Source organism: Balaenoptera physalus, assembly GCF_965194825.1.
Source record: "Balaenoptera physalus genome assembly, chromosome: 17".
In the NCBI taxonomy this organism is placed as follows: domain Eukaryota; kingdom Metazoa; phylum Chordata; class Mammalia; order Artiodactyla; family Balaenopteridae; genus Balaenoptera; species Balaenoptera physalus.
The window spans coordinates 33131319-33145047 of NC_138895.1; the positions used below are offsets into that span (position 1 = coordinate 33131319).

The 13729-nt window shown below is 37.4% G+C and overlaps 1 long non-coding RNA gene across 1 annotated transcript in view; it reads left to right on the forward strand.

Moving 5' to 3' along the window:
* LOC309647088 overlaps positions 1–13729 on the forward strand; it is an 846185-nt gene that overhangs the window by 452005 nt on the left and 380451 nt on the right. The gene's annotated exons all lie outside the window — the stretch shown is intronic.

Below are 13729 nucleotides of genomic sequence, written 5' to 3' on the forward strand. Positions count from 1 at the left end.
AGGAAACACTACAATAAGGAAATAATGTATGTTGCCTTTTATTTTACAGTTAGGTCAGTTTTTAATTGTATCTTTTGAAAAAATGAACCATGGCAGGAAAATACCTGGTAACTTGGTGTGATCATTTCTTCAACAATTGAACTTTTCATTTTTAAATGTCAAGTGAGCAGGGTTGAGTTAATCTTGTTTCTTATTTTATTACACATTACAACTGATCCATATAAGGCTCTGTCTTATTTTACTTATTTGTTTATTTGATTTCCTTTTAGCCCCATACCCATCATTCTAATAGATGATCATTCTATTGTGTTTAATGTGTATCCTCTTTTTGTATGTATTCTTCTAAAATGTGCTCTGATTGGTAAGCAATATTTTTAATTAAATAAATGAATTTTGTGATATATTTAATTTTTACTCTTCCTTTTTTACAGGCATATTTTAAAGATCCATTCATTGCTATATGTACTTCTAATTCATTCCTCCTAATTGCTGCATGATAATCCATGATATACACCACATTTTACCTATGTATATATTCCCCATGATAGCCACCCAGGTTGCTTCCTATTCCCAAAACAACAATAATGTTGCAATAACATTTCCATTTATATATGTCTCCTTATGGGCTAATGAAAAAATTTTCTTTGTGTTTATATATATATTCAGGAACAGATTTTATTGGTTAAAATGCATGCATATACTTAATTTGGGTAACTATTGCCATAGTGTTCTCTGAATGGCTGCCCTGGTTCACACTCCCTCCAGCAGAGCAAAAGGGTTCTTGTATCCTCACATACTGATCAAGAGTTGGCACATCTATCTTTTAATTATTGCCAGGCTATTGGTGAAAAGTGATATCTTATTTCAATTCATTTCTGACCATTAATGATTTGTGGCATCTCTTCAGATGTTAGACTTTTAGTTTCCTTTTTTGTAAATTGCCTGCTCTTATCTTGTGTTCATTTTTTTTTTCTATTGTTTTTTTTTTTTTCTGATTGATTTGATGGAGGGTCTTGGACATTATGGATGTTAGTGCTTTGTCAGTTTTAGACTGTGCATATATAGTTTTCCATTACACCATCTGTCTGATATATCTGTCCATGGAATCCGTATTAGTTTCCTAGAGCTTCCACAACAAAGCACATAAACTGGATGACTTAAAACAACAGAAATTTATTATCTCACAGTTTTTTAGCTTAAAAGTCTTAAATCAAGGTGTTGGCTTCCTCTGAAGGCTCTAAGAAAAGATTCTTCCTTGCCTCTTGCAGCTTCTTGTACCTCCTGATGTTCCTTGGCTTGTGGCAGCATAACTCTAATCTCTGCCTCAACTGTCACATGGCCTTCTTCCCTCTGTATGTCTCTGTTTATCTGTGTGTTCACATGGTGTCTTAGTCCAGCCAGGCTGCAATAACAAAATACCAGAAACTAGGTGGCTTATAAATAACAGGCATTTATTTCTCACAGTTCTGGAGGCTGGAAGTCCAAGATCAGGGTGCCAGCATGGTCTGGTAGGTGAGAGCTCCCTTCCAGGTTTCAAACTTACTATTATTACCTCACATGGTATAAGGGACCAACTAGCTCTTTGGAGTCTCTTTTATAATGGAACTAATCCCATTCATGAGGGTTTCACCCTCATGGCCTAAGTACCTTCCAAAGGCCTCACCTTCTAATATTGCCACATTGGGCTTTAGAATTTCAACACATGAGTTTTTCAGGGACACAAACACATTCAGACTATAACACATGGCACCAGTTATTGGATTTAGTTTCCACCATAATGCAGTATGACCTCATCTTAATTTAACAAATTACACTTGCAAAGACTACATTTCCAAATAAGCTCACACTCTGAGGTTCTGGATGAACAAGAATTTTGGAATTCTGGAGAGACACTCTATTCAACTCCATACAATGTCCTTCATTAAGTAAACAAAAATCTATTTATATAGCTGACAATATTATATACTTGAAACTTGCTAAGAAAGTAGATCTTAAATGTTTTCACCACAAAAAAGAAAATGGTAATTATGTGAGGTGGTGGAGATGTTAACTAATACTACTGTGGTAATCATTTCACAATATACAAGTGTACCAAATCAACACGTTGTACACCTTAAACTTACACAATGTTATCCGTCAATTTTATCTCAATAAAGCTAAGGAAAAATAAAACATATTTGTGTTAAAAGATTAATTAATTAATTAATTTTTATAAAATTACATTGTTCTGGGATTTCCCTGGTGGCTCAGTGGTTAATAATCCACCTACCAATGCAAGGGACATGAGTTTGGGCCCTGGTCTGGGAAGATCCCACATGCCACGGAGCAACTAAGTCTGTGTGCCACAATACTGAGCCTGCACTCTAGAGCCCACAAGCCACAACTGCTGAGCCTGTGCTCTAGAGCCTGCGAGCCACAACTACTGAGCCCGTGTGCCACAACTACTGAAGCCCACGTGCCTAGAGCCCATGCTCTGCAACAAGAGAAGACACTGCAGTGAGAAGCCCGTGCACCACAAGGAAGAGTAGCCTCTGCTCACCACAATTAGAGAAAGCCCGCGTGCAGCAACAAAGACCCAATTCAGTCAAAAATAAATAAATAAATATTTTTAAAAATTACATTGTTCTACTTAAGGGAGGTCTTCAGTCTATATATTTAATAAATAAGACTATTAAAACAATATTTTATGTCTATAAGTGTGTGATATATAACTATTGATTGCCTTCCCAGAATTTAGCTGGGATTCATGTAGCTTGAGAGAAGCTAACTGTACTTCTAGCTTGACCCTGATTGAGTTTATTCCCATGGTCATAGTAATTGATTCAGGCCTGAACACATGACTCAATTGAGGACAAAGAGACATTTACTGAGGATGTCTGGAAAAGAAAAGGGTTCTCTCTTCTAGTAGTAAGTGACAAAGGAGACTTGTAGCCTTATGTAACTACTGACAACAATTTTACTACCATAATGGAAGCTGGACTGAGGATGAAATTAACCACAAAGTTGGGAAACCATGAGAAATTGCAGGTAAATTGAAGTTGAGTTCTAAGCTTTGGACTTTCAGTTATATTGATTAACCCTTTTCCAGGTCCAGAGTTCCACCACTCTGTAGTATATGGCATTAGACAAGTTACTTAACTTCCCTAAGCTTCCCTTTCCTCATCTGTAAAATGGAATATCTATAGTATCTAACTTATAGAGTTTTGTGAGAATTAAATAAGACAGTGTATGGCACTTAGTCCAGGATTAATCAGTTTTAAGTGTGGGATAACTGTGAGATACCATCATCATCATCATCACTTGTATCACTGACATTATTATTATTAGACTAAGGAGCAAACCCAGGATGAACTCTCAAATTTTCTATTTCCTGGTCTTGCACTTCTTCCACCTAAACCAACTTATTTGTTGGCCCTCTAGCCCCTGAATTAAAGTTTCCAGTACATTTCTTAACATTATAGTTATTTATTTATTTATTTTGTAAACAGAGAATCCTATTGTGTGCAATACACTAGGCTAAGTACCAAGGACACAGCTGTGAACAAGATAAAGATGATTCCTAATAGTCAAGAGTTTATAGGGTGGTGGTGGTGGGATGAATTGGGAGATTGGGATTGACATATATACACTAATATGTATAAAATAGATAACTAATAAGAACCTGCTGTATAAAAAAAATAAATAAATAAATTCAAAATAAATAAATAAATAAGAGTTTATGGGGGGCTAGGGAACCTGGCCTTGGACTCCATCTACTGTTGATGAGTCAGCTATCCTTGAACAAGCGAATTTTGACTGGATGATCAAGTGAAACAGGGTTCCATGTTTGGAAACCATTGTTATAAAGCAATTTGTTTGGAAGCTACAAGAACAAAGGAAATCAGAGAAGAACATTTATAAAAATTATATCCATCCAAAACTCTCGTGCCTTAAGAAGATAATAAAAGATACCTGGCAGAGAAGTGAAGTATGGGGCAGGGTCAAAAAAATTTGACCTTCCCATATCTGAATTCACTCTAATTCTCTTTAAATAATGTGTCTCTTTATGATTATTATTAAGCCTCTGTAGCATGAGGACTTCATAGCCTTAACTTATTAATACTCCTCAATGTAATACAAAGTGTTACACCTAAAAATGGAAATCTAAAAAAAAATAAGTACATGTTTTCCTTACCAAACTTGAGGCATACTCCATCAGAATTCTAAAGCACATTGATTATTTTCATGACTTAAAGACAAAGACCTTCGTTTACTTTACATGTATGTATTTTCCCATGCAGGCAGTATAAGTATTTTACCACAGAGGATAAACATACCAGAGGTATAATGTTGGGGGGAAAAATCTGCTCAAAACTGTTTGGGGGGAGAAAGGTAAGCTAGAAACAGAAAAATATTTTTCTTTATGAGAAAATAACAGGAATAAAACAAGCAAGCAAAAAAGGAAGAAAAAAGGGAATATAAAACACCACTACATACCCTGAGGAGTAAGAGACAGAAAATCTATGTAACCAATAAACCCCTTTTCAAAGAATCTATACCCTGTTCAAAGAGGTCAATTTGGGAAGTGGTGGAAAGGATGGGGAAGGCTCGATTATACCAGTTATTGAAAAGAAAAAAGCAAAAAGAAACCTATAAAAGAGATAGGAAGCATGCACCTGACTCTTCTGTGAAAATAATTACAAATCGAATCTACTGGTTTCAATGTTTCCAGGGAGTTTTCCATTTTCTGGTCTTGAGATGAAGTGAAAAAAGGAAGGGCCTTTCCCTCTCTGCCTATAACTATATTTCCCTGTCAGTGTGACCAGAAATCACCCCAAATACCTCTCAGAGGTTATCACCCAACTGCCTTAATTTTCTGTCCAATCTTGTATTTTTTTCTTTCTTGACCTATTCTTTCCTGCTCCACCTTTTTGGGACCTGTACCATTCAGATCTAAAAGAAAACATCAAAGTAAAGAAGTATTAGGATGGGAAACAGAGAGTACTCTATCAGAAAGGAGAGGTGAGGAGGCAAGGGTAGGGTTCATGTCATTTACACAATACCCCACCAACACTCTATCTCCACATCACAGCAGTTAAAACACTTGTTTACTTGTCCACATCCCCTCCAAAAACAGAGATCATTCTGTGTAGTTGTCCACATTATCCTAAGTCTTGAATAGGGGAATATCCAATATTTTATAACAGGAATTTTACAAAAATATACTTGAAAAATCCTACTCAATAGCCAAGTATACGAAAGGATCTATGCTAACTGACATTGTGGCAGAACTCAGACCCAGTGGGAAGAGTATCAGCCAAGGAAAACCTTTTCCTCTTATCTAACTATCCAGTGCTTTGGAGTCTAGGAGCCTGGTAATCACTGCATCAATATATTTGTCAAGGGTCAACTGAGTTACATTAAAGTCCTGGGTAGTATAAAATAAATGTCAAATAGGATCCAGGCCCTGAAAATTTTACAACAAAGTAGAATGAACCAGGCAGTATCGTATATTCAACTTACATAATGGTTCAATTTAAGCGCTAAATTATGCAGAACAAATAATTAATGAATATGAATGTATATGATAAATTAAGTACATTGTACACAGAAAGTAAGTGCATAATGAAGATAGAGAAGAAGGTAGAAGTTATTAGATATGACTTGGATTCAAAAGATAATTACAGTGTTGGGAGGTATTTAAGATAAAACTTCAAGATTAAATAAAGAGCTAAAAATAATTTTAATGAGGTAAATTCCATTCATATTTCTTATAGAATATTAACTTTCTTAAGGTATTTTTAGAAATTGTGAATTTGAATATATGTAAACATTTTAAATCAGTAGGATATAAGGTATTATTTATAGATAGTCACCTCCTTAAAATGTAACCTTTTTAAAATTAAAAACTTAAAATCTTTAAATTGCTTTAAAATGTTCCCTATTCTTTAAAAACTCGAATTTAGTTTAAAATTTTATTATTATCTAAAGTATAATATTTATTCACTCCTGGATAAAAATAGAACTTATATTAAAATATTTTTCTTGGAGGAAAGCAAGATGGTGGAGGAGTAGGAGGATGTGGAATTCATCTCTCTCCACAAATGCTCAAGAATACATCTACAGATAGAACAGTTCTCATAGAGCACTGGCTGAACACTAGCAGAAGACCTTGGACACCAGAAAGGGCAAGAAAGATCCCTGTGTAACTAGGTAGGATGAAAGAAAGAAGAAGGGAAAAAGAAGAGAAGAGGAGGTGGGGTGGGGCCTGTGCCGCCGGGTGGGGAGCTGAAGGAGTGGAGAGGTTCCTGCATCCAGGGAAACCTCCTCACTGATGGGGAAATCAGGTGGGACAGAAGGAGAGCTTCTGGAGCTGTCAGAAGAAAGGGAAACGGCCAGTCTGTGGCAAGCAGGACACAGTGAGACCTACACAGATGGTCTGTGTCACAGTCCTATGTGCCCCAGCCTGGGATGTGTGTCCACCAATATGCATGGGGGCTGGGTGCTGGAACATGGGGATTGGAGAGCAAACCCAGGGAGAGGACTGCTGCTGGGTGAGAGGAGACAGACTGAGGGAACAGAAGTGAGGAAATCCACAACCGGGAATGCCTGTGGAAGAAACCCAGGCTGCCATAGAAGCAAGACACCATTATTGAATGACACACAGGAGGTGGAGCTTCCATTGCAGCCTCTCTTTCCACTCGCCAGCCCATGGCCACCAGGCACTAGGAAAGGCCTCCATTGGGGCTGGCCCTCACGTGTCTGTCACCAGGTATGACAAAAGGCCCTGGCCAGGGCTGTCCATCCCGTGCCTGTAGCCAGGAGCTAGGAAAGGCTCCCACCAGGGTCAGATCTCTCACGCTTGTGGCCACCAGCCTCCCCACACTCCTCATCACCGACAGGGTCAGATCTCTCTTGGCTGTTCACTCCCCCATGCACCTGTCACCGCTGGGGATCCAACTACCTCAGCAGCTATGCCATCTCCACACCCTGTCCTCACTGGGGCAGACCTGAGTGCTCCAGGCAGCCTCAGGAGCAGACCCTGTGGGTGGTCCACACACAAAGGTGGGGCTAAAACCACAGCTGAGCCCCAGGGGCCATGCAACTAAGGAAGAAAAGCTGAAATCTCTCCTCATAGCTGCACAAACCATGAATTGACTTCCGCATTACTGGCTTGGAAAAACTCAGCACCTACAAAACATCTGAATGGACAAGTGCTCCCACAGCAAAGATGGACCTAGCTTCAGCAATTGTAGATTTTGTGGACCCATACACATGTGGGCTAGGCCAGGCTAAAGTCTGAGCTGCCCCCATAACACCCACAACAAGTCCAGATCCATGATTATTGCAATCCTGGAACCTGACTTCAGTGCATCTACTCTGGTGACCTGGTGAAAGCAACATCTGAGAGACACCAGGACAAATTGCCAGAATACCCACAATTAAGGTGGGGCCTAGAGTAGTACCAATGTCAGCATAATCTGAGAGCTTGCACAACAGGTGAAAGGTGACACAACAGAGCACACTCACAGGTGAATAGCTCCGGAGGAGGAATACTCAGTAGCTTCCATCCCAGTGAGAGTGCTCCAACCCCACCTACCTCACACCGCAGATCAGAGACACAACTAAGAAGATCTGGGGGCCTCTACTCCAACAACGAGGGAGCAGACCCTGCCCCTGATAGGGCAGTGACAACCACAGAGCAAAAGGGAGGTCCTGCTCAGTATCCAACAATCAAGGAACAGGCCCCATCCCTAACAAGGTAGAGACAACCAAAGAGCAAAGGAGAGGCAGCACTCAATATCTAGGGCAGGCTCTGATCAACACAACACCAACCACACTCCCTATCAAGGGTATAACAGTACAAGCCAATGGACCAAACTCACCCACCAGGAGGCAGACACCAAAAGCAAGGGGAACTATGATCCTGCAGCCTGCAGATAGGAGATTACAGGCACAATAAGCTTTAAAAAATGAGATGACAAAGAAATATGTTGCAGACGAAGGAGCAGGATAAAAACCTACAAGAACAACTAAATGAAGAGGACATAAGCAATCTATCTGAAAAAGAATTCAGAGTTTTGATAGTAAAGATGATCCAAGATGTCAGAAACAGAATGGAGGCACGAATCGGGAAGATACAAAAAAAGTTTAGCAAAGACCTAGAAGAAATAAAGAACAAACAAACGGAGATGAACAAGACTATAACTGAAATGAAAAATACACTAGAAGGAATTAATGGAAGAATAACTGAGGCAGAAGAATGGATAAGTGACCTGGAAGACAGAATGGTGGAAATCACTGCTGCAGAACAGAATAAAGAAAAAAGAATGAAAAGAAATGCAAATCAAAACTACAATGAGATATCACCTTACACCAGTCAGAATGACCATCATTGCAAAATCTACAAACAATAAATGCTGGAGAGGGTGTGGAGAAAAGGGAACCTTCTTGCACTGTTGGTGGGAATGTAAATTGATACAGCCACTATGGAGAACAGTATGGAGGTTCCTTAAAAAAGTAAAAATAGAACTACCATACGACCCAGCAATCCCACTACTGGGCATATACCCAGAGAAAACTATAATTCAAAAAGACACATGCACCACAATGTTCATTGCAACACTATTTACAACAGCCAGGACATGGAAACAACCTAAATGTCCATCAACAGAGGAGTGGATAAAGAAGATGTGGTACATATATACAATAGACTATTACTCAGCCATAAAAAGGAACAAAATTGGGTCATTTGTAGAGATGTGGATGGATCTAGAGACTATCATACAGAGTGAAGTAAGTCAGAAAGAGAAAAACAAATGTCGTGTATTAACACACATATGTGGAATCTGAAAAAAATAATATAGACAATCTCATTTACAAAGCAGAAATAGGGACACAGACATAGAGACAAACATATGGATACCAAGGGGGGAAGGAGGGGTAGGATGAATTGGGAGATTGGAATTGACATATATACTCTAATGACACTATGTATAAAATACACAACTAATGAGAACCTACTGTATAGCACAGGGAACTCTACTCATTGCTCTGTGGTGACCTAAATGGGAAGGAAATCCAAAAGAGAGGGGCTATATGTATATGTATAGCTGGTTCACTTTGCAGTACAGTAGAAATTAACACAACATTGTAAAGTAAATATACTCCAATAAAAATTTTTAAAAAAGAAAGAAAAGAAATGAGAACAGTCAGAGATTTATGGGACAACATTAAACTCAACAACATTTGAATTATAGGGGTCCCAGAAGAAGAAGAAAAAGGGAAAGAGCCTGAGAAAATATAGAAGATATCATAGTTGAAAACTTCCCTAATATAGGAAAGGAAATAGTCACCCAAGTCCAGGAACTGAAGAGACTCCCATATAGGATAAACTCAAGGAGGAACACTGGCACACATAATAATCAAAACAACAAAAATTAAATACAAAAAATAATATTAAAAGCAACAAGGGAAAATCAACAAATAACATACAAGGGAAACCCCATAAAGTTATCAGCTGATTTTTCAGCAGAAATTCTGCAGGCCAGAAGGGAGAGGCAGGATATATTTAAAGTGATGAAAGGGAAAAACTACAACCAGGATTACTCTACCCAACAAGGGTCTCGTTCAGATTCAATAGAGAAATCAAAAGCTTTACAGACAAGCAAAAGCTAAGAGAATTCAATATCACCAAACCAGATTTACAATTGCTAAAGGAACTTCTCTAGGTGAGAAACACAGAGAAGAGAACAAAAGAGGAAGGGAAGAGAAAAAAAAAAGGCATACCAAAACAAACCCTAAAATGTAAAGAAAATGGCAATAGGAACATAACATATTGATAATTACCTTAAATGTAAAAGGATTAAATGCTCCAACCAAAAGACATAGACTGGCTGAATGGATACAAAAACAAGACCCTTATATATACTGTCTACAAGAGACCCATTTCAGACCTAGGGATACATACAGACTGAAAGTGAGGAAATGGAAAAAATATTCCATACAAATGGAAATCAAAAGAAAGCTGGAGTAACAATGTTCATATCAGACAAAATAGACTTTAAAATAAAGACTGTTATAAGAGACAAGGAAGGACACTACTAATGATCAAGGGATCAATCCAAGAAAAAGATATAACAATTGTAGATATTTATGCACCCAACATAGGAGCACCTCAATACCTAAGGCAAATGCTAATGGCCATAAAATGGGAAATCAACAGTAACACAATAATAGTGGAGGACTTTAACACCACACTTACAACAATGGACAGATCATCCAGACAGAAAATTAATAAGGAGACACAAGCATTAAGTGACACATTAAACCAGATAGACCTAATTGATATTTACAGGACATTCTACCTGAAAGCAGCAGAATACACTTTCTTCTCAAGTGCACATGGAACATTTGCCAGGATAGATCATATCTTGGGTTACAAATCAAGCCTCTGTAAATTTAAGAATATTGAAATCATATCAAGCATCTTTTCCGACTGCAACATTATGAGATTAGAAATCAATTACAGGGAAAAAAATGTAAAAAACACAAACACATGGAGGCTAAACAATATGCTATTCAATAACCAATGGATCAATGAAAAAATCAGAGGAAATCAAATAAACCTAGAAAAAAATGACAACGAAAACATGGCGCACAAAACCTATGGGATGCAGCAAAGCAGTTCAAAGATGGAAGTTTATAGCAATTCAATCCTACCTCAAGAAACATGAAAAATCTCAAATAAACAACCTAAACTTATGACTAAAGCAACTCAAGAAAGAAGAACAAACAAAACACAAAGTTAGTAGAAGGACAGAAATCATAAAGATCAGACCAGAAATGAACGAAATAAAGATGAGAAAAACAATAGCAAACATCAGTAAAACTAAAATCTGGTTCTTTGAGAAGATAAACAAAACTGATAAACCTTTAGCTAGACTCATCAAGAAAAAAAGGGGGATGACTCAAATCAATAAAATTAGAAATGAAAAAGGAGAAGTTACAACTGACACCACAGAAATACAAAGGATAAAAAGAGACTACTACAGCAACTATATGCCAATAGAATGGACAAACTGGAAGAAATGGACAGATTCTTAGAAAAGTACAACCTTCTAAGACTAAACCAGGAAAAAATAGAAAATATGAACAGGCCAATTGCAAGTAATGAAAATTGAAACTGTGACTAAAAATCTTCCAACACACAAAAGTCCAGGACCAGACGGCTTCACAGGTAAATTCTAACATGCATTTAGAGAACAACTAACATCTATTCTTCTCAAACTCTTCCAAAAATTGCAGAGGGAGGAACACTCCCAAGTTCATTCTATGAGACCACCATCACTCCGATACCAAAACCAGACAAAGATATTGCAAAAAAAGAAAATTATAGGCCAATATCACTGATGAACATAGATGCAAAACTCCTCCACAAAACACTAGCAAACAGACCCAACAACACATTAAAAGTATCATACACCATGATCAAGTGAGATTTATCCCAAGGATGCAAGGATTCTTCAACATAAGTAAAGCAATCAATGTGATACACCACATTAAAGAACTGAAGAATAAAAGCCATATGATCATCTCAATAAATGCTGAAGAAGGTTTTGAAAAAATTCTACACCCATTTATGATAAAAACTCTCCAGAAAGTGGGAATAGAGGGAATATACCTTAACACAGTAAAGGTCATATACAACAAACCCACTGCAAACATAATTCTCAATAGTGCAAAACTGAAAGCATTTCCTCTAAGATCAGGTACAAGACAAGGATGTCCCCTCTCACCACTTTTGTTCAATGTAGTTTTGGAAGTCCTAGCCACAGTGATCAGAGAATAAAAAAAATAAAAGGAATCCAAACTGGAAAAGATGTAAAACTGTCACTGTTTGCAGATGACATGATATTATATGTCAAAAATTCTAAAGAGACCACCAGAAAACTATTAGAGCTTATCAATAAATTTGTTAAAGTCGAAGTATACAAAATTAATACACAGAAATCTCTTGCATTCCTATACACTAACAATGAAAGATCAGAAACAGAAATTAAGGAAACAATCCCATTTACCATCACAACAAAAGAATAAAATACCTAGGAACAAACCTACCTAAGGGACAAAATACCTGTACACAGAAAACTATAAGATACTGAGGAAAGAAGTCAAAGATGACATAAACAGATGGAAAGACATACCATGTTCTTGGACTGGAAGAATCAATATTGTGAAAATGACTATACTACCCATAGCAGTCTACAGATTCAATGCAATCCCTATCAAATTACCAATAGCATTTTTCACAGAATTAGAACAAAAAAATTTACAATTTGTATGGAAACTGAAAAGCCAACACAATCTTGATAAAGAAAAATTGAGGTGGAGGAATCAGGCTCCCTGAATTCAGACTATACTACAATGCTACAGTAATCAAGATAGTATGGTACTGGCATAAAACCAGAAATGTAGATCAGTGGAACAGGATAGAAAGCCCAGAGATAAACCCATGCACCTATGGTCAACTAAACTATGAAAAAAGCCAAGAATATACAATGAAGAAAAGACAGACTTCAATAAGTGATGTTAGGCAAACCAGACAGCTACATGTAAAAGAATGAAATTAGAACACTCCCTAACACCATTCACAAAAATAAATTCAAAATGGAATAAAGACCTAAATGTAAGACGGGACACTATAAAACTCTTAGAGGAAAACATAGGATAAACACTCTTAGAAATAAATCAGAGCAAGATCTTTTTTGACCAACCCCTTAGAGTAACGAAAATAAAAACAAAAATATATTAGTGGGACCTAATTAAACTTAAAAGCTTTTGCAAAGTAAAGGCAAACATAAACAAAATGAAAAGACAACCCTCAGAATGGGAGAAAATATTTGCAAACAAAGCAACCGACAAGGGATTAATCTCCAAGAAAACAAAAACTTATGCAGCTCAATATCAAAAAAACAACTCAATCAAAAACTAGGTGGTAGATAAATAGACATTTCTCCAAAGAAGATATACAGATGGCCAAGAGGCACATGAAACGATGCTCAACATCTCTAATTGTTAGAGGAATGCAAACCAAAAGTACAATGAGGTATCACCCCACAGTGGTCAGAGTGGCCTTCATCAAAAAATCCACAAACAATAAATGCTAGAGAGGGTGCGGAGAAAAGTGAACCCTTTGCACTGTTGGTTGGAATGTAAACTGGTACAGACACTATGGAGAACAGTATGGAGGTTCCCTAAAAAACTAAAAATAGAGCTACCATATAACCTAGCAATCCCACTACTGGGCATATACCCTGAGAAAACCATAATTCAAAAAGAGTCACATACCACAATGTTCATTGCAGCTCTATTTACAATAGGCAGGACGTGGAAGCAACCTAAGTGTCCATCAACAGATGAATGGATAAAGAAGATGTGGCACATATATACAATGGAATATTACTCAGCCATAAAAAGAAACAAAATTGAGTTATTTGTAGTGAGGTGTTTGGACATAGAATCTGTCATACAGAGTGAAGTAAGTCAGAAAGAGAAAAACAAATAGCGTATACTAACACATATATATGGAATCTAAAAAAAGAAAAAAAAATGGTTCTGAAGAACCTAGGGGCAGGACAGGAATAAGGATGCAGACATAGAGAATGGACTTGAGGACACGAGGAGGTGGAGGGGTTAGCTGGTACCAAGTGCGAGAGTGGTATGGACATATATACACTACCAAATGTAG